The sequence below is a fragment of the Zingiber officinale genome, chromosome 4B (assembly GCF_018446385.1).
Source record: "Zingiber officinale cultivar Zhangliang chromosome 4B, Zo_v1.1, whole genome shotgun sequence".
NCBI lineage: Eukaryota > Viridiplantae > Streptophyta > Magnoliopsida > Zingiberales > Zingiberaceae > Zingiber > Zingiber officinale.
Window position 1 is genome coordinate 139,100,843 of NC_055993.1, and position 22,248 is coordinate 139,123,090.

Below are 22,248 nucleotides of genomic sequence, written 5' to 3' on the forward strand. Positions count from 1 at the left end.
TGGGGTTGATTGGTTGACACCTCGCCCGCTTTGTTCAATCGATCACAATCCAATTTTTTGATCACGATATCTAAAACCTAAGACTATATTTCCATTCTATAAACTAAAAACTTTTTACGGATTATGATTTGTGAATTAGTTTAGAATTTCAAATAGGCTAGGTTGAACACTTGATTTGAAGTCTACAACAAGAACATTGGAAATATCTAATTGTATTATAATTTGGCTTAAATATCTAATTAATTTTTGACTTAAAAATAAATTGGTGGTAGGTGTTATCCCCAGATATCAAAATTTGATAGGGTATGTGTTGTTCATTGAATGGAAATCCATAAAATTGAAATGTTCCGTGCCAATTGGCACAGAGCAAGAACGTTATTTATGGTGGCTAGAACCAAGATTTAGCACCATATCTTGCTTCTCCCCTCTCAAACCTTTCTAGGAAACGTGAAATTAAAGAAATCTAAGTGTCGTAGGTCCATTAGTGGGCTTCGGTTAAAACCCGCTGATGGACTTAGACTTCTTCGATTGAACCCATTTCAAGTGGTATGAGTTTCTAGTCTTGCAAGAACTTCAACGGTATTATGCATTACGTACGTATTTAAAGCTCTCTATAGGTGATCGATCGTTACAAAAATGTTCAGCATGATTATGGACCTGATATGGGATAATCAAGCCCAATATGGGCATGATATTCTCTTATATCAGGCCCAACGTGGGCCTGATTGGTTAGCACCTCGCCCGTTTTGTTCAACTGATAACAAACCAATTTTTTGATCCCGATATCTAAAACCTGAGACTATATCTCCATTCTATAAACTAAAAACTTGCTACGGATTGTGATTTGTGAATTCATTTAGAATTTCAAATAGGATAGGTCGAACAATAGATATGGGATAATTTAAATTGGTGGTTGTTATTTTTGTAAATTAAAATATGACAAGTTGTCAGTCATTATAAGAACATAATATTACACTTATTTGAAATTACAAATATACAATTTACAATTTACAATTTAAAGTTTTTGACGGTCATTATTTTATGGTCAAGCTTAAATCTATAAGCTTTAATTTCAGCTTGTATAAAATTCATTGATCGCTGAAACATCAAATTCTCTGCATAGTGCATCATAAAAAAATACAATCTAACCTACAAGAAAACAATATTAAAATTGTAAGAGTCTATTTTGTAGTAAAGATGATGTAACATAAACAAATATTTATAATTTGCTTTGTGTTGATCCATTTACTTGAATATATTTAAACTCTCTCCAGGAGATAGATGTTAAACCACGATGTCATATGTGATAGGATGACCAGTTTAGCTCCTTAAAAAATGACACCTATACATAAATGACATTAGTAATTAATGCATATTCAATGCTTATTGTATTTATTTTAATCTATATACTATATTTTGTTTTCTTTAAATTTATTTATAATATTAATATATTTATTAGTAATTTTTTTTAATATTTTGTTTAATGTTTAAATTTTTTATTTGCTATTTAATTTGTAACTTTTATTCTATATATTACTCTTTTTATATATTGAAGTTTATTTTAGAATAATAACACGAACTAACGGTTGGTGTTAGGCTATTTAAATTTTTTTAAAAAATCTTAACTCTTAGCAATTTTTTATTTATTTAGAGACGTAAAATATGATGTGAAATTTTAGATCTCAGGATCAAATCTTGGTTTTGATTAATGAACAAAGAGGCCAAGAACGAATCTTACAAGGGTGATGTGTAGGTGCAGCGGAGGCCGGTAAGAGGGAGGTGAATTGTTGAAAATAAAAATAAAAACACCCTCCTCGTACTTTCAACTCAATTAGTGCAATAGTGATAAAATAGTAAAGCAATAAAAACTAAATACAAAAAGACAGAGAAGACCGTGATTTAACCTGGTTACAACTAAGACGGTTGTTAATCCAGGGGGATGAAAAACTCAGTAGAAAAATTCTCCTTCTCTGAAGGCGGAGAAGTCTTTTACACTTTGGAAGCTTAGAACTATTGCTAGGAAATAGTACACAGTTGATTGCTTGAGTTGTTGTGAATTCCTAGCTCCAGGGGCCTTTAAATAGTCTCTGGAAATCTGATCTCGAAGGTCCAAGGCGCCTCCAATAGGTGAGCGGATAAAACTTTATCCGAACCTTAAAACAGTCACTTTGACCTGTTGAAGGCGCCTTCAACAAGGTTGAAGGCGCCTTCAAGCTGGAGGCGCCTCCAAGCTGGCAGCTCCAATTCCAGCTTGCTTTCTCCAGCTTCCGACGCTCCGTTCTTTTGGGTGATTGTGGTGAACCGCAATAGCTCAATTCCCGGCTTTCTCCTCGAGCAGCCTTCCATCCCGGCTTAACGTCCCTCGAACGCCGCGCACGCTCTTCACGCCCACCGGAGTACTCTTCCGCAGCTCTTTCGTCCTTCGGACGCACTGAGCCCGTCGGCTCCATTCCCGTGCCATCCTTCTCGCTAGCTGCGTCTTCCGCTCGACTTCCTGTGCTCCTAAGCTCCTGCACACTCAGACACAGGGATCAAACACAACAGGACCTAACCAATTTGGTTGATCGCATCAAAACTACCACGGGGTCCAACAATCTCCCCCTTTTTGATGTGCATCAACCCAAGTTCAAGTTAGGGTTTACAAATAGACATAAATAGTAATTTTAAAGGAAATTACTAAATTAACATATTAAGCATAAATTTGTAATAATTAAAATTGCAACACATTTTCAAAAAATAGGTAAAATTTTCATTTTCTTAACTCTCCCTTTGATCACAGCAAAAATGAGGTATCAATAAGAGAATATTAAGCAAATTAATAAGGTAAGAAAAAATTCTGAGCAACAATGATTTTTTTTAAAAAAAATCTAAGTTAAATTGAACTTTCAGAAAAAAAAATTTAAGCAAAAATGAATTTTTAGAAATTTTTTAAAAAATTCTAAGTTAAATTGAATTTTCTTAAAAGAATTTCTAAGTCAATTAATTAAAAAAAAATCCTAATTAAACTAAATTTTTTAATGTTCCAAAAAAAATTCTAAGGTAAATGAGGTTATTTAGAATTTCTCCAGGAAAAAAATTCTAACCAAAAAAAAAATTCTAAGTTAGAATTTTCAAGAAAAATTTCAAAAAAAATGTTTGATAAACTTTCAAAGCATTATTTAATTTTTGTTTTTAATGCTTTTTCATAAAGTTAATTAAAGATTTTCTTTCAATATTTTAGCTTCCAAGTCGTGGCGAAGCACTAGGCCTTCTTAGTTATTGGAGCAACAACCACTTCCTTAAACAAAGCTTCCATAAAGAATTTCAATGTTTAATTTTCTCACTGTAAAGCTTTTAACTTAAAAGTAATTAATTTAGCACAGATTTTGTAACCCAATAAAGGTTCCTTCCTACTGGATTAATCAGATATTTAGGGGGTACATAAATTTTGGGCACTTTTCTAAGTTGACCCTGATGGTTTTTAATGTACCAGTTCAATTTTCCATAAATTCTTAATTTTGAGTTTGGAAATTGATTTAAGCATGCAACAGATTTCAGTTTTTCAATTTCTAATTTTAAACTTTCATTTTCTGATTTCAAATTTTCATTTTCTTTTTCTAGTTTATCTAATTCTTTAGAAAGAGTTTTAATAAATTTAAAAGATTGATTCGGGGTTAGATTGCGTATCTTACTTACCTGATCTAGTGACGCTCCCCCTTCACTGCTGCTTTCTTCTTCTGATATTCCTCCCCCTTTATCCATGCTCATGTCTGAGCTTGAGTCTTCTTCCGGCTGATGGTTCGCCATAAGCGCTAACCCTGAGAATTCTTCGATGTCTGACTCAGAGGATGATGAATCTGACCAAGTAGCCTTCAAGTTCTTGTGCTTGGAGGGTTTTGGTTTATTGTATTTTGACTTTTCCCTTTCTTTTTCCTTTCTTTTTAGCTTTGGGCAGTCATCTTTAATGTGCCCCTCTTCGTTGCAGTTGTAGCAGCGAACCGTCCTCTTCTTTCGATGATGCCTCTGGGATTTAAATTTATTAGTACTGAAAAACTTATTGAAGCGTCTTACCAGTAGTGCCTCTTCGGATTCGTCGACTGAGGCTTCGGAGTCAGAACTGTTTATTTTTGCCTTTAAGGTAATGTTCTGGCTAGTCTTCTCTACTCCATTGGGCTCTGAAACTCGAGATTCGTGAAGTTCAAAAGTGGGAAATAATTATTCTAAAGTACTTACCTCGAGCTCCTTAGAGATGTAGTACGCATCTACTAAGGAAGCCCACTCTGGAGTTCTCCGGAAGGCATTGAGCGCGTATCGGATAGAATTCCGGTTGGTTACCTCTTCTCCAAGGTTCGTTAGTTGCGTTATCAGCTCCTTGATTCTTGCTTGGAGTTGCGCTACCTTCTTGCCTTGGTTCATCCGGAGGTTCGTCAACTGGTTCCGGAGGATGTCGCGCCTCGCTAGCTTCGCTTCGGAGGTACCTTCGTGAAGTTCCAGGAATTTTTCCCAGAGATCTTTCGCGGAGTCGTAGCTTCCGATCTGATTTACCTCCTAAGGCGGCAGAACGCTGAGTAGGTGAAACTCAACCTTTCCGTTAGCGACGAAATCTGCTTGCTCCTTTTTCGTCCATGTATTTTCCTCCTTATCTTTCGGAACTGCATAGTCATATTTCATTATTAAAAGAATGTCAAATTCGGTTTTAAAAAATACCTCCATTTTGCGCTTCCATGTGGCGAAGTCTCCGTCAAACTTCGGGGGATGAATGTTCGCTCCGGCCATCTTCTTGATCGTAGTGCTTCAGTTGACGGTTAGTTCTTCTTGTTGGTGCAACATCCCTCAGGTCAAGGATGACCTGGTTGACCAAGCTGAGTCTTGGTTTGAGTTTAGATATTTGACAATAAGAAATTGATTGAAGAAGAGTCAAGTAGGTCAAGGTTGACAGGATACTTGACTGGGAAGTCCTAACTGGGATGTTATGTAGAATGGAAGTCCTGGTGAGTGAAGTCAGGCAGAAGAAAAGTCCTAGTGAGTGAAGCTAGGCAGATGGAAAACCCTAGTGAGTGAAGCTAGGTGAAAGTCCTGGTGAGTGAAGCCAGGTGAAAGCCCTAGTGAGTGAAACTAGGCAGATGGAAAACCGTAGTAAGTGAAGCTAGGTGAAAGTCCTGGTGAGTGAAGTCAGGCAAGGGAAAATCCAGATGGATCAAGGATGATTGGGACATCTGGTGTTGGGAAGTCCAAGTAGGTCAAAGGATTGACTGGATACTTGGCACGAGGAAATACAGATAGGTCAAAGGGATTGACCAGACATCTGATGGAAGTCCAAGTAGGTCAAGGGAGTGACCGGATACTTGGCATGAATATAAAAGTCCAAGTGGGTCAAAGGGATTGACCAGACACTTGGTGGGAAGTCCTAGCAGGTCAAAGAAGTGACCAGATGCTAGGCATGATGTACCAACGGGTCAAGGTTGACCGGATGTTGGGTTGAGAGGCTTAGGACTTGGTTTTGGGCAAAAACCAAGTGCTGGATCGATCAGTGGATCGATCCAGGAGATGGATCGATCCAGGCCTTTCCTAAGCGAACAGAGAGCCTCTGGATCGATCCGTGGATCGATCCAAATGTCCCAATCGATCAGTGGATCGATTGGGACGCGGCTGCTTCGCGCGATAAGCGCTGGATCGATCCATGGATCGATCCAGGCATTTTTCCCATAGCACAGAGGCGCTCTGGATCGATCCGTGGATCGATCCAAAGCCTCCCCGATCGATTGGGAACATTCGAATCGATCGGGATCCGACCGTTGGCGTCGATAAAGGCCGCAGGCGCATGATTCCTTCGGCATCTCTTCACCGATTCACTCCAGATCTCTCGCCAGCTCCTCCATAGCACTCACAAAGCTCAGATCGGCAGTTCTTGAAGGATCTTGGAAGTTCTCCAAGTCAAGAGACGGATCAAAGCCAAGAAGAGAAGCTAGGGTTAGGGTTTATACTCATTGTAAGCTTGTAAGCTTGTATTTCTTGTATCCTTTCCCTCTCTTCTTGTATTGAGTCTTGTAGGGCTTCTCCGCCCTTGGTAGTTACCATAAAGGAGAGTTTTATTAGTGGAGGGTGTGTGTGTTGGTGTGGATCCTTGGATTAGTCACCTCTTGTGAGGTGGATACCAAGTAAACCAACCGTGTTAGCGTTGTGTGATTGTTTCTTTGTATTTCCGCTGCACATCTTTGAAGAAACAAGCAACGCCGAGCACCGAGAGAACGTGACGAGCTATTCACCCCCCCCCCTCTAGCTACTTTTTGTCCTAACAAGTGGTATCAGAGCGAGGCCGCTCTTCACCGGAATCATCGCCGGAAGGGTCAAGCAAAACAAGAAGAGCTAGAGGGTGAAGAAGTTGAAGCAAAATTGTCAAAGTCAAAGAAATTCAAGAAGTTCAACTTCAAGATGCAATTCCAAGATGGGTTTGGATTTGACACAAGGGTGGCTCCACCATACACATCGGCAAGCTTCGATTCTTGGAGATCAAGAATCGAAAATTTCCTTATGATGGAGATAGAGCAATGGTTTGCTCTAATGGAAGGCTTCGAGGCTCCAAGGAATTCCAAGGGCAAGCTTCTCAAGAAGAGCAAATGGAGCTCAGAGCAAATCCAAAGGTGCGAGGCAAATGACAAAGTGACCAAGCTTTTGGTCAATTTATTGTCAAGCACCATCCTTTGCAAAATTGGAGAATTTGAAGATGCAAAGGAATTATGGAGAAAATTAGCCAAGCTTCATGAAGAGATCCCCTCCACTGTACAAGAGCAAGAAGAATCTAGAGAGGGTGACTCTTTGGAGCAAGACCAAGAGGAGGACTCCGAGGTTGAGAGATGCTCAACCTCCGAAGAAGAGGAAATCCAAGAAGCTTCATCCTCAAGGGAATGCATCGAAGGGAACAAGGAGGGAGCATACTCCTTGTTTCATATTCAAGATGATGAAGCCTCCACCTCTAGGATTGAGGGGGAGCAATCCTTGGTGATGCCAGATCAAGAAGAAGGAGAAGCTTCTACATCCGGGTCAAGTGAAGAAGAAGAAGATGGTGCCACCTCCGAAACTCAAGAAATATCAAATGGAGGATCAAGTGTCATCCCTACACATAAAGGTAAAAACATTTCAATTAATAATAAAAATCATATTATATGCTTTGAATGTAGGGAACATGGGCACTACAAGAGCAAGTGCCCTAAATTGGCCAAGAGAAACGGCCAAGTGGCACAAAAGGGCAAGGTGAAGCCCAAGGAGACCACCCCCGGGACAAAGAAGAGCAAGGAGCACATTGTGTGCTTCTTGTGTCAACAAAAATGGCATTACCGAAGTCAATGCCCTAAGGGGAAGAAGGTGGTCAAGGCTCATGGAGGAAGCTCAAGTCAAGGGGGAGCCTCCAAGGTAAAGAAGAAGGTAACATTTATTGAGCTTACCCCTTTACATTATGGTAAAAAGCATGATAGTTCAAATTTTTATCATTTTAATGCAATTTACCATAAGAATAGAAAGCATGAGGGCTTTAAGGAAAAGCATGTGGCCCTACATGCTAAAACTACCCAACCTAAGGTTAGGAAGGTAGATAGACACTTGGGCGGGAACACTAAATATAATAGATACATGCCCAAGAACAAAAATGCTCATGGACCAAAACCTAAGGATTTAATGATAGAAAATCAAGTCTTGAGGTCAAGGCTTGATAAAATGGAAAAGACCCTTAAAAGGATGGAAAATATCCTAAAAGGGCAAAATGAGCATAGCCTAGGTCTAGGAGCACAAAGGTCATCTAATGGCCATAGAGGTTTGGGATACAAACCCAAGGCTAAGAAGGATGTGCCCTCTTACCATAGGGTTCCATATAGTTATGGAATCAACTCTAGGTCTAGTGGTCAAGTCAAAAATACTAGGAAGGTTATTCCTAAGAGTATTTTTGCAATAAATGTGACTAAGGCTTCTAAGAAGTCTAAGAAAGTCACTAACAAGGTCACAAGGGAAGCAATCCCTAGAGGTAACCTAGAAAATGTGACCAAGGCTTCTAAGAAACCCAACAAGGTCACTAGGAAGGTATCTAGGGAAGTTATCCCTAGTGAGTACCTAGAGCATCCAAGGAGCACCAATAGGTGTTGGGTTCCTAGGAGCATCTTCTCTACCCCATAGATGGGTTAGAGAGTGTCAACTCCGATTAGAAGGGTAGTTAACCCAACTTTGAGGAAATTGACACTCAAGGAGCATTTTCAAAGTTTTGTTAACCTTTGAAAATGAAATGTAATTATTATTTACTCCTTGAAAGAGTAAAATGTGTCTAATGGTGGAAGAATTGATTTTAATCTTAAATGGCACATATTGGGAAATTCATAAGAACTACCAAGTTGGGATTTTGGTATGTTCTTAGGAAATTTAAGGCAATCCGGGCCTTAATTTAAAAGTGCTACTTTTGTGAAAAATGAAATATGTCAACATTTGAGGATATGCTTAATTTCAACGGGCATGCATTAATCAAGGGAATTAGAAATGCCAATTTAGGCTTTGGCATTTTCATGAAGCACCTTAGGGCAATCTAGGTTTAAGTTGTAAGTTTAGCGAAGGTTTTAAGGATACTTAGATAGTTAATCTAGGTATATTTTATTTATGCTAAATCTTGCCATGGTTGTTTGCCCATCATATGCCATGACATCATGTCTATTTTTGCATTCATGTTTTATTATGAAAAATCCAAAAAATACCATGTCATGACATTCATACATCATGTAGTTATAGGATATTTTCTTTTGAAAATTATTTCATTTTGATGTATGTCATAACATTATCATGTATTAAGTTTAATTCCTTGTAATTAAGGACAAATGACATTTAACAACACTTATTAACAAGTGACATCCTAGGTGGATGTCTAATATCTTTAAAATGCCTAGATAGATATGCATGATCCCTAGATTAGGGCAAAACCAAAATCTACATCTCACAAAGACCTATAAGATGACTTGTATGTGTTTTTAGTATACATTAGATACAAGTGAGATGTTAGGATGATGAATAAAGCTCAAGATGTTGATTTAGTGCATTCTTTTGATTTTTAGGTTCATCAAAACACATAGTTATGTGTTTTCCCATCATTAGAAAAGCTAATGTACAAGTCATATGCATTATGCCCAAGGAACATGATGGGATATTGGTTTTGAAAATGTTTTGAAAATGCTTTTGGAAAATCATGGTGAAGGTTATCTTTTGATAGTAATCACCATTGAATAGTTAGACACAAACTTGAAGAAAACGCTAAAGTTTTAGCAAGTTTTCAAGCTTGTGTCAATCTTTGAAAATATGATGTATGTTGGTGCGGGAAGCATCCGACGATCGAACCTAAGTTTTGATAATGGCAAAGGATTCAAAGTTAAGGTACTTTGTTATCTGACAGCTTTTGCTGAGTGTTTCAGGAAAGTCCTAACTGCGGTTAGGCAAGGTAAAACCCTAGGGGGTGGTAACCCTAGGTCATAGGGGGTGGTAACCCTATGCGGAAAGTCTTGGCAGGTCGAAGGCTTCAGGCAAAAGTCCTAGGGGGTGGTAACCCTAGGTGGAAAGTCCTGGTGTCGCGAACCAGGTGAAAGTCTGAACTGGCCGGTGAAGCGGATGTTCAGCAGAAAGTCCGGGAGCATCGAGTGCCGAGCAAAAGTCCAGTCGATCTGGAGGATCGTACTGGCAACAGGTAAAATCTCCTGAGAGGAGTAGGTGAGGACGCGTTCCCCGTAGAGGGAACAGTAGGCATCGGGTCGACCTAGGGTTTCCGGTTGGAAACCCGAAGTCAGACCCGGACAGTCCGAAGACTGTCATAATTTCATATTCATACTATTATATTGTGTTAACTTTGTGTTGCAGGTATCTTTGGATTAACATACTTGCAGGTACCAAAAACACAAAGAAGGACTCGGATGAACAGTGTCCGAGGCGCCTCCATGGAGCTTGGAGGCGCCTCGTGTAACGACTGGAGGCGCCTTGAATGGGGTTCAAGGCGCCTTGAACCGGAGGTTGAAGGCGCCTTGGATAGGTTGAAGGCGCCTTAAACCAGATAGAGTTCGACCAGGTCCGTGCTGATCCACGCGGTGACTCGGCTCGTTCAAGGCGCCTTGGTGAGCAGTGTAAGGCGCCTTGAACCCCTTTATAAGGGGTCTCGACCCGTCTTGACACAACTTCCAAGCAATCCTTGTGCTGCGTGCTGCTCATTCAACGACCTGAAGTGTTGTTACAAGTCCACGACGACCGGGAGCTTGAGATACGATTCTATCGTCGGTAAACTTGTTTTAATTATTGTACGATTGTAAATCTTGTACTCTTTTCGTACTTATAATGTTGCACCAAAGCGATCAAGGATCGCGGGCCTTCGAGTAGGAGTCGACCTAGGCTCGAACAGTAAAACTATCTGTGTCCTTCGTGATTGCATCATTTCCGCTGCGTATATTTACTTTGGTAGTTTTACGTTTCCGATACGATAAAAATAGCCGCGCGCTATTCACCCCTCTAGCGCGATCTCGATCCAACAATTGGTATCGAGGCGGGGTCGTTTTGAATTGGTGCAACCACCTTTCAAAACAAATTTTCGCAGTTTTTTTCGTTTTGAGTCGAATTAGAATTTAGCCTTATAGCTATATTCTAATTTTGTTTCCTCGAATCGACTTTTGCTCGAAGTAGGTGCAACACCACTCGAGTTTGTTTTATTATCCTTTACTCTCGATTACTAATCCAAGACTCGGTCTTGGAATAGATTTTGTTGTTTTGTTCTTTAGATCTAAAATGGCCCAACAAGAAGGATATAGCACCGTTCGTCCCCACTATTTTCCGGAGAAGACTTCGGTATTGGAAGGGCGAATGGAGATATATCTGAAGATCGATTCGATACGGATGATCATCAAAACAGGACTGGAACTGCCAACTGGTACCGACGGTAAGCCTACACCCTGTGAAAATTGGGAGCCAGCATTTATCAAAAGGTGGAAGCCGACACAAAAGCCACTGCACCATCCAATGTGGTCTTACCAAAGAAGAGCTCAACAGAGTCGGTCCATTCTCCTCCGCAAAAGAACTCGGGAAAAGCTCATCGAACTCCACGAAGGCACTGACGACACCAAGGTAAGTAAAAGAGATCTTTTACTTAATAAATTATATAATCTAAAAATGCAGGAAGGCGAAACGACGAGTTCTCTTCACGCAAGAATACAAGACATCCTTAACTCTCTTCACGGAATTGGCCGGAAGATAGAAAATCGGGACGTAATAAGGTATGCCTAAACTCGTTTCCAAGGAATACATTGTGGGCATCAATGGTAGATGCCTACAAAGTTTCCAAGGATTTATCTTCTTTAAAACTAGATGAACTTTTTAGTGAATTTGAACTTCATGAGCAGACTAATGCACACCTACGAGAAAGGTATTGCGTTGGTTGGTTACCCGTTGACCCGGTTCACCTAGTCGAACCGGAATCGGCCTGGCAAGTTGTCGGGCCGGTTTTGGTTCAGCTACTGTAAAACTGGCAAACCGCCGGTTAACCGCTGGTTCAAATCACCGGTTTAGCCGTAATTTTTTTTTTAACGGCTTGAACCGCCTGTTAACCGGCGGTTCATAACCGTTGGAACCGCCGGTTAACCGGCGGTTCGTAGCCGTTGGGGGTTTTTTAGGATATTTTTTCAACGGTTAGGATCATTTGACCGTTTTTTGATCAATGGCTATGATTTAGTGTCCGTTACTATCAAAACTCTATAAATAGAGAGCTTATTTCATCATTTTCACACACATCTTCTCTACTCTTAATCTCATTTTCGTATTCTCTAATCTCTACACGCTTTCGTTTTCAATTACAATGGAAGGAGGCCGCGGAGGTGCATCATCTCGAGCAAGCATATAATACAATGGAGGAGGACCCCAACATTCAATCCACCGATGATGAGATCGAGCATCTTCCGAATCCGACACCCGACACACAAGGAAGTACCGATGCAATTACTTCTAAGGTTCGGGAACTTCCTCCTCTAAAATCTTCTATTTTTACTAAACATTTTGAGAAGGTCACTCTTCCGTCGGGAGAAATGCGTGCAAAATGTAAGCACTGCAATGCTTCCTACAAATTCCAAGCCGGCGGCGGCTATGGGTCGTTGAAACGACATGTAGAAACGAAGCACCCGACGGAATATGGACTCGACCGTTCTCAAACACAATTATCAAGATTTTCTTCAACTAGCGGTAGTACCGATTCCGGTTTATTTTTATATTCGGATAATAAATTAAGAGAATCATTAGCTAAATTTGTTTCCGTAGAACATCTTTCTTTTAGTTTTGGATCTAAATGCACATTTGAAGATTTTGTAAAGAATCTCTTAATCCATGTGCTAAACGTGTTCCTAGGACTACACTTACTCGTACAATTAAAAAATTAGTAAAACAAGGAAAAAAGAATTTAATTGATGAATTTAGTAAATTAGATAATAAAGTTTCTTTATGTTCCGATATTTGGAGTGATCATTGGCAAATACATTCGTATATGGGTGTGACTTGCCATTGGATCGATAACTCTTGGAATCTCCAAAAAAGATTATTAGCTTATAGAGTTTTTGATGAATCACATAATGCTCATAATATCGCACAATTATTATGTTTAATTTTAGAAGAATATGGTTTAACTCATAAAATATTTTCAATATCATTAGATAATGCTAGTTCCAATACCGGTTGTATAGATAATCTAAAATTTATTTGTCAACCTATTATTGATGGTTTATTTTTTCATATTTGTTATGTATATCATATTTTAAATTTACGTATTCAAGATGAATTAAAAATTTTAGAAAATTATATTAAACCAATTAGAATTACAATTTCATATTTATGATTGCATCCATCTATAATGAAACAATGTGGTAGGTTTTGTAAACTTAATGGAATGAGATCTGACAAATTCCCACGTGATGTACCAACATATTGAAATTCAACATATCAATTATTATAAGATTCATTTCAATATAAAGAATTATTATGTTCATTTATATTTTTTTCACAAAATACTAATACTAATACTAATATATATTTATTTCATAACAATGGAATATTTGTAGTAATATTTGTGAAAATTTAAAAGTATTTAATGCTGCAACCTAATAACTTTTCGGTGCTTAATTAGTTTTAATTTTTTTAATATAATATTACTTTTAAATGAATATATTAATAATAAATTTTTATCTTTTTGTATTTATGAAAACTAAATGATAAAAAATTATTTTTATTTTATTTCTAAAATTTATTTAATTACATTTATTTTAGCTACTAAATTTAAATTAGAAGTTTTATAAAAAAATATTAACTTTATATTACGATGCTTTAATTCAATTAAAAATTCTTGATCAAGTTAATATTATATATAATGTTAGAATTTATTTATATGGTATTTATAATTAATATTATACAAAATATGGAATATAAACTAATATTTTTAAAATACAACAAATGACCAATAGTAATTTAAAACCTATAAAATCACAACTTTTATTAAAAGAATGAATAAAACATCCACGAGGATCCTTAAGTTCCATACAGGAATTTGAGAATTATTTTACGAATTCTTTTGATTTTACTAATGCAGATAGCGAAAACTTGATATCTTAAAGTGGTGGTCACGAAGGCTCAAAGCTTTCCCGTTCTCTCCGTGATCGCAAAAGAAATTTTAGCTTGTCCAGTATCAACTGTTGTTGTGGAGCAGACGTTCAATGCCGGCGGCAACATATTAGATGAACGACGATCAACTTTGTCTCCCGACTCATTGGAAGCCCAAGCATTACTGGACGATTGGACCAGAGCGGAGAAAAGAATCCAAGGAATGCAACTTTCAGATGACGAAGTTGAAGATTTTGATACTGAAGGAACAAATACGACAGGAACAGGAAATGGAAGTGAATGAAAATGTAAAAGGATAAAAATGTAAAAGAACTACGTGGGCTTTGATTCCCCTAAAGGGATACGTAGGCAACTTAAATAAGTGCAAGCCCTTTTTTTAATAAATTTTAATTTCTAATTTTTAATGTTTAATGTTTAATTTTTAATTTTTAATTTTTATTAACATATTAATCTTGAACCGTGACGAACCGTGACGAACCGTGAACCGAACCGTGAACCGTAACCGTCTTGGGCGGTTAAGGTTAAGGGTCGACCTGCCTGGAACCGTCGAACCGGCGGTTCCGAACCGTCGAACCGTCGGTTCCGAACCGTGGTCAGGTCTAGTTGCAGGTACAAGCCGAACCCGGGAACCGAGACCTCGACGGAGAACCGAACCAGCATCGGAAGCTGAACCAGACTCTGATGATGAAGAAGGTGACATTACAACCGAGCTGGTAAATCTCGTGAAGAAGCTCTACCAGACGAAAGGATTCGACAAAAGAGATCTAAAGAAGGCAGTGAAATCAAAGGAAGGCCCACAAAATACAAAGATGAAGTTTGAAGTTACATGCTACGGGTGTAACCAAAAAGGGCACATCAAAACCAACTGCCCTAACCTGAAGGAGATCAAAAAGCAAAGAAGGAAAAAGGTCCTTAAGGCAACATGGGACGAATCTTCATCAGAGGACGACGACGACGAGCTCGAACAAACGAGTCTACTCGCATTAATGGCCCGGGACCAAGTCATCGAATCTGGATGCGAGAGCGAGTCTGAGGCAGAGTCCGAGCAAAGCCACGGATCCGTATCCGTTTCCGAAGGACCAGACCCCACTGTAAGTATCTCCCGGTTGAACACTTTAGTTAGCTATTTATTGCGCAAATTAGCTAAGTCAAACCTGAAGGTTAAGTCACTTCTGAAGGAAGTAAGTGTCCTTAAAGAAGTGACTAACACCAAACCCTTACCTGACCAAAGTCAGACTGAATTTCCAACTCAAGTTCAAAAACTTGAGGAAGAAAATTCAAGTCTAACAAATCGGGTTAAAGATTTAGAAAATACCTTAGAACGGTTTACTTTGGGCTCCAAGAATTTGGACTTGATTCTTGGGACACAAAGAGCCGTCTACAACAGAACTGGGCTGGGATACAAAAGTAAATATAGATCTTATTTATCATTAATAAACAAACAAAGTGTTAAATCAGTCCAAGCATGGGTCTCCAAGTCTAACTTGGTCAATCAAGTTAGACCTGACCAATACTGGGTTCCAAAGGATCAAATATACTACCTCGATAGACCATATCGAAGCCATGATCCAGGGGGAGCAAAACGAAAAACAATCCTAAAAATTTAAAATTCAAAATTTAAAACTAAAATTAAACTCAAAATTCGAAATTTAAAATTAAAAATTAAATTCAAAATTCGAAATTTAAAATTAAAAATTAAATTCAAAATTCGAAATTTAAAACTAAAATTAAATTTAAAATTCAAAATTCAAAATTAAATTATCAATTCAAAACTCAAAATTAAAATCAAGTTAAGATATTCAAGAGTCGAAATTAAGTTAACACTGAAAATAAAAATGGAGGATCCAGACTCGCTGGCACCCCCAACTAAACTACCCAGCAGGGTAACTAAACCTAATCTACCCGAAATGGGTAAAACAAGAGTAGATTACCCGGCAGGGTAATTAAGGTTAGATTAAAACGGGCTAGGTTTAACTTGACCCACAGTACTGGTGAAATTTTTGGATGATAGTACGTTAGGGAAGCTTGGGCATCGCATGTCTAGGAAGATATGGCTTCAACCTGGTGCATTTGGCCAAGTGGAACTGACCGAAGCTACCCTTAAATGAATCCTGACTAGTTAGACCAAGGATTGGTATTAAGTTCAATGGGTAGGACTATTTGGAAAACCTCGAAGGCATGGTTACTTTAATGAGCTCCTTGTGACTCACCATAGCCCAGAAGTTTATCCAAAGAATGCTTACTTGTTGAACCCAAAGCCAAACCTGAATCTAACACAAGTTAAACCAAAATCCTGAATTCAACAATAAATCATCTCACATCAATCATAGGATTCCCTGATTGAAAACTTAGATCGGGTGAGATGACTAAGTTTTAAAACTCAAATCTCAAAATTTATATGAAACTCAATTTCAAAATTACTTTAAAACTCAATTTCAAAATTATTTTTAAAACTCAATTTCAAAATTATTTTAAACTTAAATTTCAAAATTATTTTCAATTTCAAAACTCCTTCAAAATTTATCTCTAACAAGTTTACTTCAATTTAACTATCGTGAAATCCATTAAAACAATTCAACCACTTCCTATGTAGGAATTGGATCAATGGATGTTGGATAGTGGCTGCTCCAGACACATGACTGGAGATAAATTGAAGTTTACTAAACTCACATACAAGAACTTAGGATCAGTTGCATTCGGTAACGAAGGTCAACTTAAGGTAATCGGAAGAGGTAATATCGAACTCAACTCCGATTTTATTATTCGAAAAGTCCTTTTAGTTGAAAATTTCAAGTTTAATTTACTAAGTATAAGTCAATTGTGTGATAGCGGATACTTAGTAACTTTTGACAAAACCAGGTGTTTAGTTAAAAACATTGAAAATCCTGAAATCTTACTTAAGGGACTTAGGATAAATAATATGTATTCAATTAATCTACCAACATCCTCAACAAAGTGTTTTCTAACACAAGAAGAGGAAACTGCTTTGTGGCACAGAAGATTGTGTCACACTCACACTAGACTCATTTCAAAAATGAGTCATAATGGTCTAGTTAAAGGTTTACCAAACCTAAAATTCATTGAAAATTCAATCTGTAATGCTTGTCAACAAGGAAAACAAACTAAGTCAACACACAAATCAACAAATCTTGAAAGAACCAGCTCCTTACTTGAGCTCCTTCACCTTGACTTATTTGATTCACATGGAGCTAAGTCACTAAGCAAGAACCAATATTGCTTAGTAATAATTGATGACTACTCTAGATTTTCATGGGTAAAATTCCTAAAAACTAAAGATGAAACCTATGAAATATTTAGTAACTTTTGTAAATTAATAGAAAATGAAAAGATACTAAAATTAAAAGAATAAGAAGTGATCACGAGAGGAATTTGAAAATCATAAATTTACCCAATTTTGTAAAATAAATGGATATCAACATGAATTTTCATGTCCTAGAACCCCCCAACAAAATGGTCTGGTGGAACGTAAAAATAGAACCCTACAAGAAGCCGCTAGAACCATGTTAAATGAATATAACTTAAATCACCAATTCTGGGCAGAAGCAATAAATACTGCAAATCATATTCAAAACCGAATTTTGATCAACAAATTTCACAAGAAAACCCCTTATGAACTATATTATCATAAAATTCCTAACTTAAATTATTTAAAAGTATTTGGATGTAAAGTTCACATTTTAAACACTAAAGATTATTTAAGAAAATTCACACCCAAATCTAACAAAGGAATATTTTTAGGATACTCCTCAAACAGTCGAGCCTATAGAGTCTACAATCAAAACACCCTAAAAGTTGAAGAAACAACTAATATAATATTTGATGAAGAAAATAATCTACCAAATATAAATGAGAATGTTGATATTGATCCAAGAAATATAGAAGATGATGAAATTCAACCAAATCTTCATAAACCAGAGGAACCAGCCCCTGACCCACTTATCAGACCAACTAGGGTCAGTACCTCTCACCCATCTGATCAAATTTTGGGTGATCCAAATCTAGGGGTAAGAACTAGATCCTCCTACAGAATTCACAGTCAGATTGCCCTAATTTCTAAAATCGAACCAAAAACAATAGAAGAAGCACTACCTGACCCGGACTGGATCATAGCTATGCAGGAAGAGTTAGCCCAATTTGAGAGAAATCAAGTCTGGGAACTTGTATCTAAACCCTCAAATAAATCAATAATCGATACAAAATGGGTATTTAGAAACAAGCTAGATGATCAAGGCGAAATAATTAGAAATAAGGCTAGGCTTGTAGCTAAAGGATTCAGCCAAGTTGAAGGTTTGGACTATGATGAAACCTATGCCCCAGTAGCTAGACTAGAATCCATTAGAATGTTGTTAGCCTATGCAGCAAACAAAGGATTTAAACTATACCAAATGGATGTCAAGTCAGCATTCTTAAATGGATTTATTAAGGAGGAAGTATATGTAAGCCAACCCCCAGGATTTGAGAACTTAGGATATCCTAATCATGTATTTAGGTTAAAAAAGGCCTTGTACGGACTTAAACAAGCCCCTAGGGCATGGTATGAACGATTGTCAAATCACTTAATATCCAAAGGTTTCAACCAAGGTCAAATAGATCCAACTCTATTTGTAAAAACTGTAGACAAAGACATCTTCATAGCTCAAATCTACGTTGATGATATAATTTTTGGATCAAATAACTCTAAATTTTTAAAAGAATTCACTAAATTAATGGAAAATGAATTCGAAATGAGCATGGTTGGTGAACTTAATTTTTTCTTAGGCTTACAAATAAAACAAACTAAAGATGGAATATATATTTATCAAACTAAATATGCAAAGGAATTAATTAAAAAATTCTGCATGGAAAATTCAAAAATAATAAATACACCCATGGCAACCAACATTAACATAGACTCTGACCCTGAAGGCAAACCAATAGACCCAAAGTACTATAGGAGTGCCATAGGAAGCCTGCTTTACCTAACTGCAAGCCGACCCGACATATTATTTGCAGTTGGTATGTGCGCAAGATACCAGTCTTGTGCAAAAGAGTCACATTTAACCTATGTTAAAAGAATACTTAGGTACATTAAAGGTACTCTAAATATAGGACTCTGGTACCCTAGAACTTGCACCTTTGACCTTCTTGGCTATTTTGACTCGGATTACGCCGGATGCAAGTTAGATAGAAAAAGCACAAGTGGTAGTTGTCAATTTCTAGGACAATGCCTAGTAAGTTGGTCAAGTAGAAAGCAACATTGTGTGGCTTTGTCTACCACTGAAGCTGAATACATAGCCTTAGGTGAATGCACATCTCAATTGCTTTGGATGATGCACACTCTTAAAGACTATCAACTGAACTATCATAACACAAAAATCTCAATTGATAATATAAGTTCCATAAATTTAACAAAAAACCCAATTCATCACTCAAGGACTAAACATATAGAAGTAAAGCACCATTTTGTAAGGGATCATGTAGCTAAGGGTGACATTACACTCAACTATGTTGAGTCAAAATCAAAGCTAGTGACATCTTCACAAAACCCTTACCCGAACTTGAGTTCAGCTCACTTAGAAGACAAATAGGAATGTCTTGGGTAGAATAGACAATGTTTGGTTATCATTTGCTTTTAAATTTCTAGGAAAATACTTATTTCAAAATTCCAATTTCTTAGAATTTTCAACATTTGGAACTAGCCTAAGTTTTCCCCTAGAAATCATGTTCCCCTAGATTAAAGCCAGAGCATCTCACAAACACCTAGGTCTACCTTGCTTGTGTTTGAAAAACTTAGAATGGCGTGAGATGCATAGGGTACAGCCTGAACTCAGGAATGCTTATATTTGTGCATCAATATGAGTCTGGGCGTTAAACACATCATAAATATTAATCAAGTCAAGTCTTCCAGCTCTAGACAAATCTAACTGGACCAAATGGACTTAATTTGACTAACCATGTGAAAGCTACTGCCCTCTAGGCAATCAGCAAGTAGCTAAAGGTTAGACAGTTGGGAAAAGTGTGTTTCAATTTAAGCATGATTATACTTTACGGTTCTAATCAAATTACTTTACCTGATTATTTTAGGGCTCTGATACTTAATCAAATTAAACTTAATAATTTAATTTGACTCATGCTTGGACTGAAAACAAACTCCTACTACTCCCTCTGTCCTAAAAATAAATATTTTGTTAATTTTCTTCACAATGAGTATTCAAAACTCATTTACAGTTTTTTTCAAAAACTTGACCATGAAATTGAATATTCAACTATTTTTCAAATCTAGTAAACTAATTATAACATTTTAAAGTGACCTCAAATTTTATAACTTCTAAGCAAAACTTTTTATTAAAAACATTTTATTGAAAATTCAAATACTCATATCTTCAAACTTAGTTAATTTTAAGAATATGTTTACTACACTTAGTTAGATTGTACTCTAAACTTAGCTATTTGGCAAAATATTTTCTCAATACAAATCATTTTGAAGCTGAATATATAGCTAAGTATTTTCAAATTTAGAAAATTCCAAAACTCAAAAAGCTAAGTCGTTTTTTGTTCTTTTTCCCTCTTTTGAAAATTTTCCTTCAGAAAAATACAAATCTACTTTCAAACTAGTTTATTTTTTGATATATGGCAAAGGGGGAGAGTAGATTTAAAGTTAATGGAAAAATCAAAGTATTTAATAAAAGCAGAGAGTAGGTAAATTAAAGTTAAATTCAAAGTATTTGATAAAAGGAGGGCTTTTATTAAGGGGGAGTCTAATATGTCAAAGTTCAAAGTTTCCAGCTTATTAAGGGGGAGTCTAATATGTCAAAGTTCAAAGTTTCCAGCTTAACCTCTATTGCATTTGAAGTTTATTTACTTAAGCTTGGTTAACTTTATGCAGTTATTACATATGTTGTTTTTCTTAACTTTGAATTACGTGTTGCCATAATCAAAAAGGGGGAGATTGTTGGTGCGGGAAGCATCCGACGATCGAACCTAAGTTTTGATAATGGCAAAGGATTCAAAGTTAAGGTACTTTGTTATCTGACAGCTTTTGCTGAGTGTTTCAGGAAAGTCCTAACTGCGGTTAGGCAAGGTAAAACCCTAGGGGGTGGTAACCCTAGGTCATAGGGGGTGGTAACCCTATGCGGAAAGTCTTGGCAGGTCGAAGGCTTCAGGCAAAAGTCCTAGGGGGTGGTAACCCTAGGTGGAAAGTCCTGGTGTCGCGAACCAGGTGAAAGTCTGAACTGGCCGGTGAAGCGGATGTTCAGAAGTCCGGAGCATCGAATGCCGAGCAAAAGTCCATCGATCCGGAGGATCGCACTGGTAAATCTCCCGAGAGGAGTAGGTGAGGACGCGTTCCCGTAGAGGGAACAGAGACATCGGTCGACCTAGGGTTTCCGGTTGGAAACCCGAAGTCAGAGACTATCATAATTTCATATTCATACTATTATATTGTGTTAACTTTGTGTTGCGGTATCTTTGGATTAACATACTTGCAGGTACCAAAAACACAAAGAAGGACTCGGATGAACAGTGAGGCGCCTCCATGGAGCTTGAGGCGCCTCGGGTGCAAGCCAGAAAAAGCCAGCGTGGAGGCGCCTTGAATGGGGTTCAAGGCGCCTTGAACCGAAGGTTGAAGGCATATAGGTCAAGGCGCCTTAAACCAGATAGAGTTCGACCAGGTCGCTCGATCCACGCGGGTGACTCGGCTCGTTCAAGGCGCCTTGGTGAACAGTGTAAGGCGCCTTGAACCCCCTTTATACGGGGTCTCGACCAGCAGCTTCAGTACACAACTTCCAAGCAATCCTTGTGCTGCGTGCTGCTCATTCAACGACCCTGAAGTGCTGTTACAAGTCCACGACGACCAGGAGCTTCGAGATTACGATTCTGTCGTCGGTAAACTTGTTTTTAATTATTGTACTGATTGTAAATCTTGTACTCTTTTTCGTACTTATAAGTGTTGCCCACCGAAAGCGATCAAGGATCGCGGACCTTCGAGTAGGAGTCGACCTAGGCTCCGAACGAAGTAAAACTATCTGTGTCCTTCTGTGATTGCATTCGTTACTTCCGCTGCGTATATTTACTTTGGTAGTTTTACGTTTCCGATACGATAAAAATAGCCGCGAGCGCTATTCACCCCCCCTCTAGCGCGATCTCGATCCAACAATGTATTTTCATAGAAAACTATTTTTCCATGATTAAGTATGCCCTAAATAATGTCTACACGAAATTTTATGTTTTTTGGATTTTTGTAGAATTTTCTAGGGATTTCTGAAGTTGACTGAAATGGAATTTCAGCAACTATCAGAGCTTCGATCGATCCATGGATCGATTGGAGTGCCTGAATCGATCCGTGGATCGATTCAGAAGGCAAGTCTCCCGCGAGCAGAAGCTCGCTGGATCGATCAGCTGATCGGAATCGATCAGTGGATCGATTCAGAAATGTTCAATCGATTGGAACCCAACTCCAATCGATCCAAGTTGCTGATTTTGGCTGGGAAGGCCTGATTTCAGCATCTTTGAACCTCTTTGAGTCTAGGTAACCATTCCAAACCCCTAAAATACATTTGTATACATACAAAGGATGTTTTCATGTGAAAACAAGGATGGATTGGTTAAGGAAGG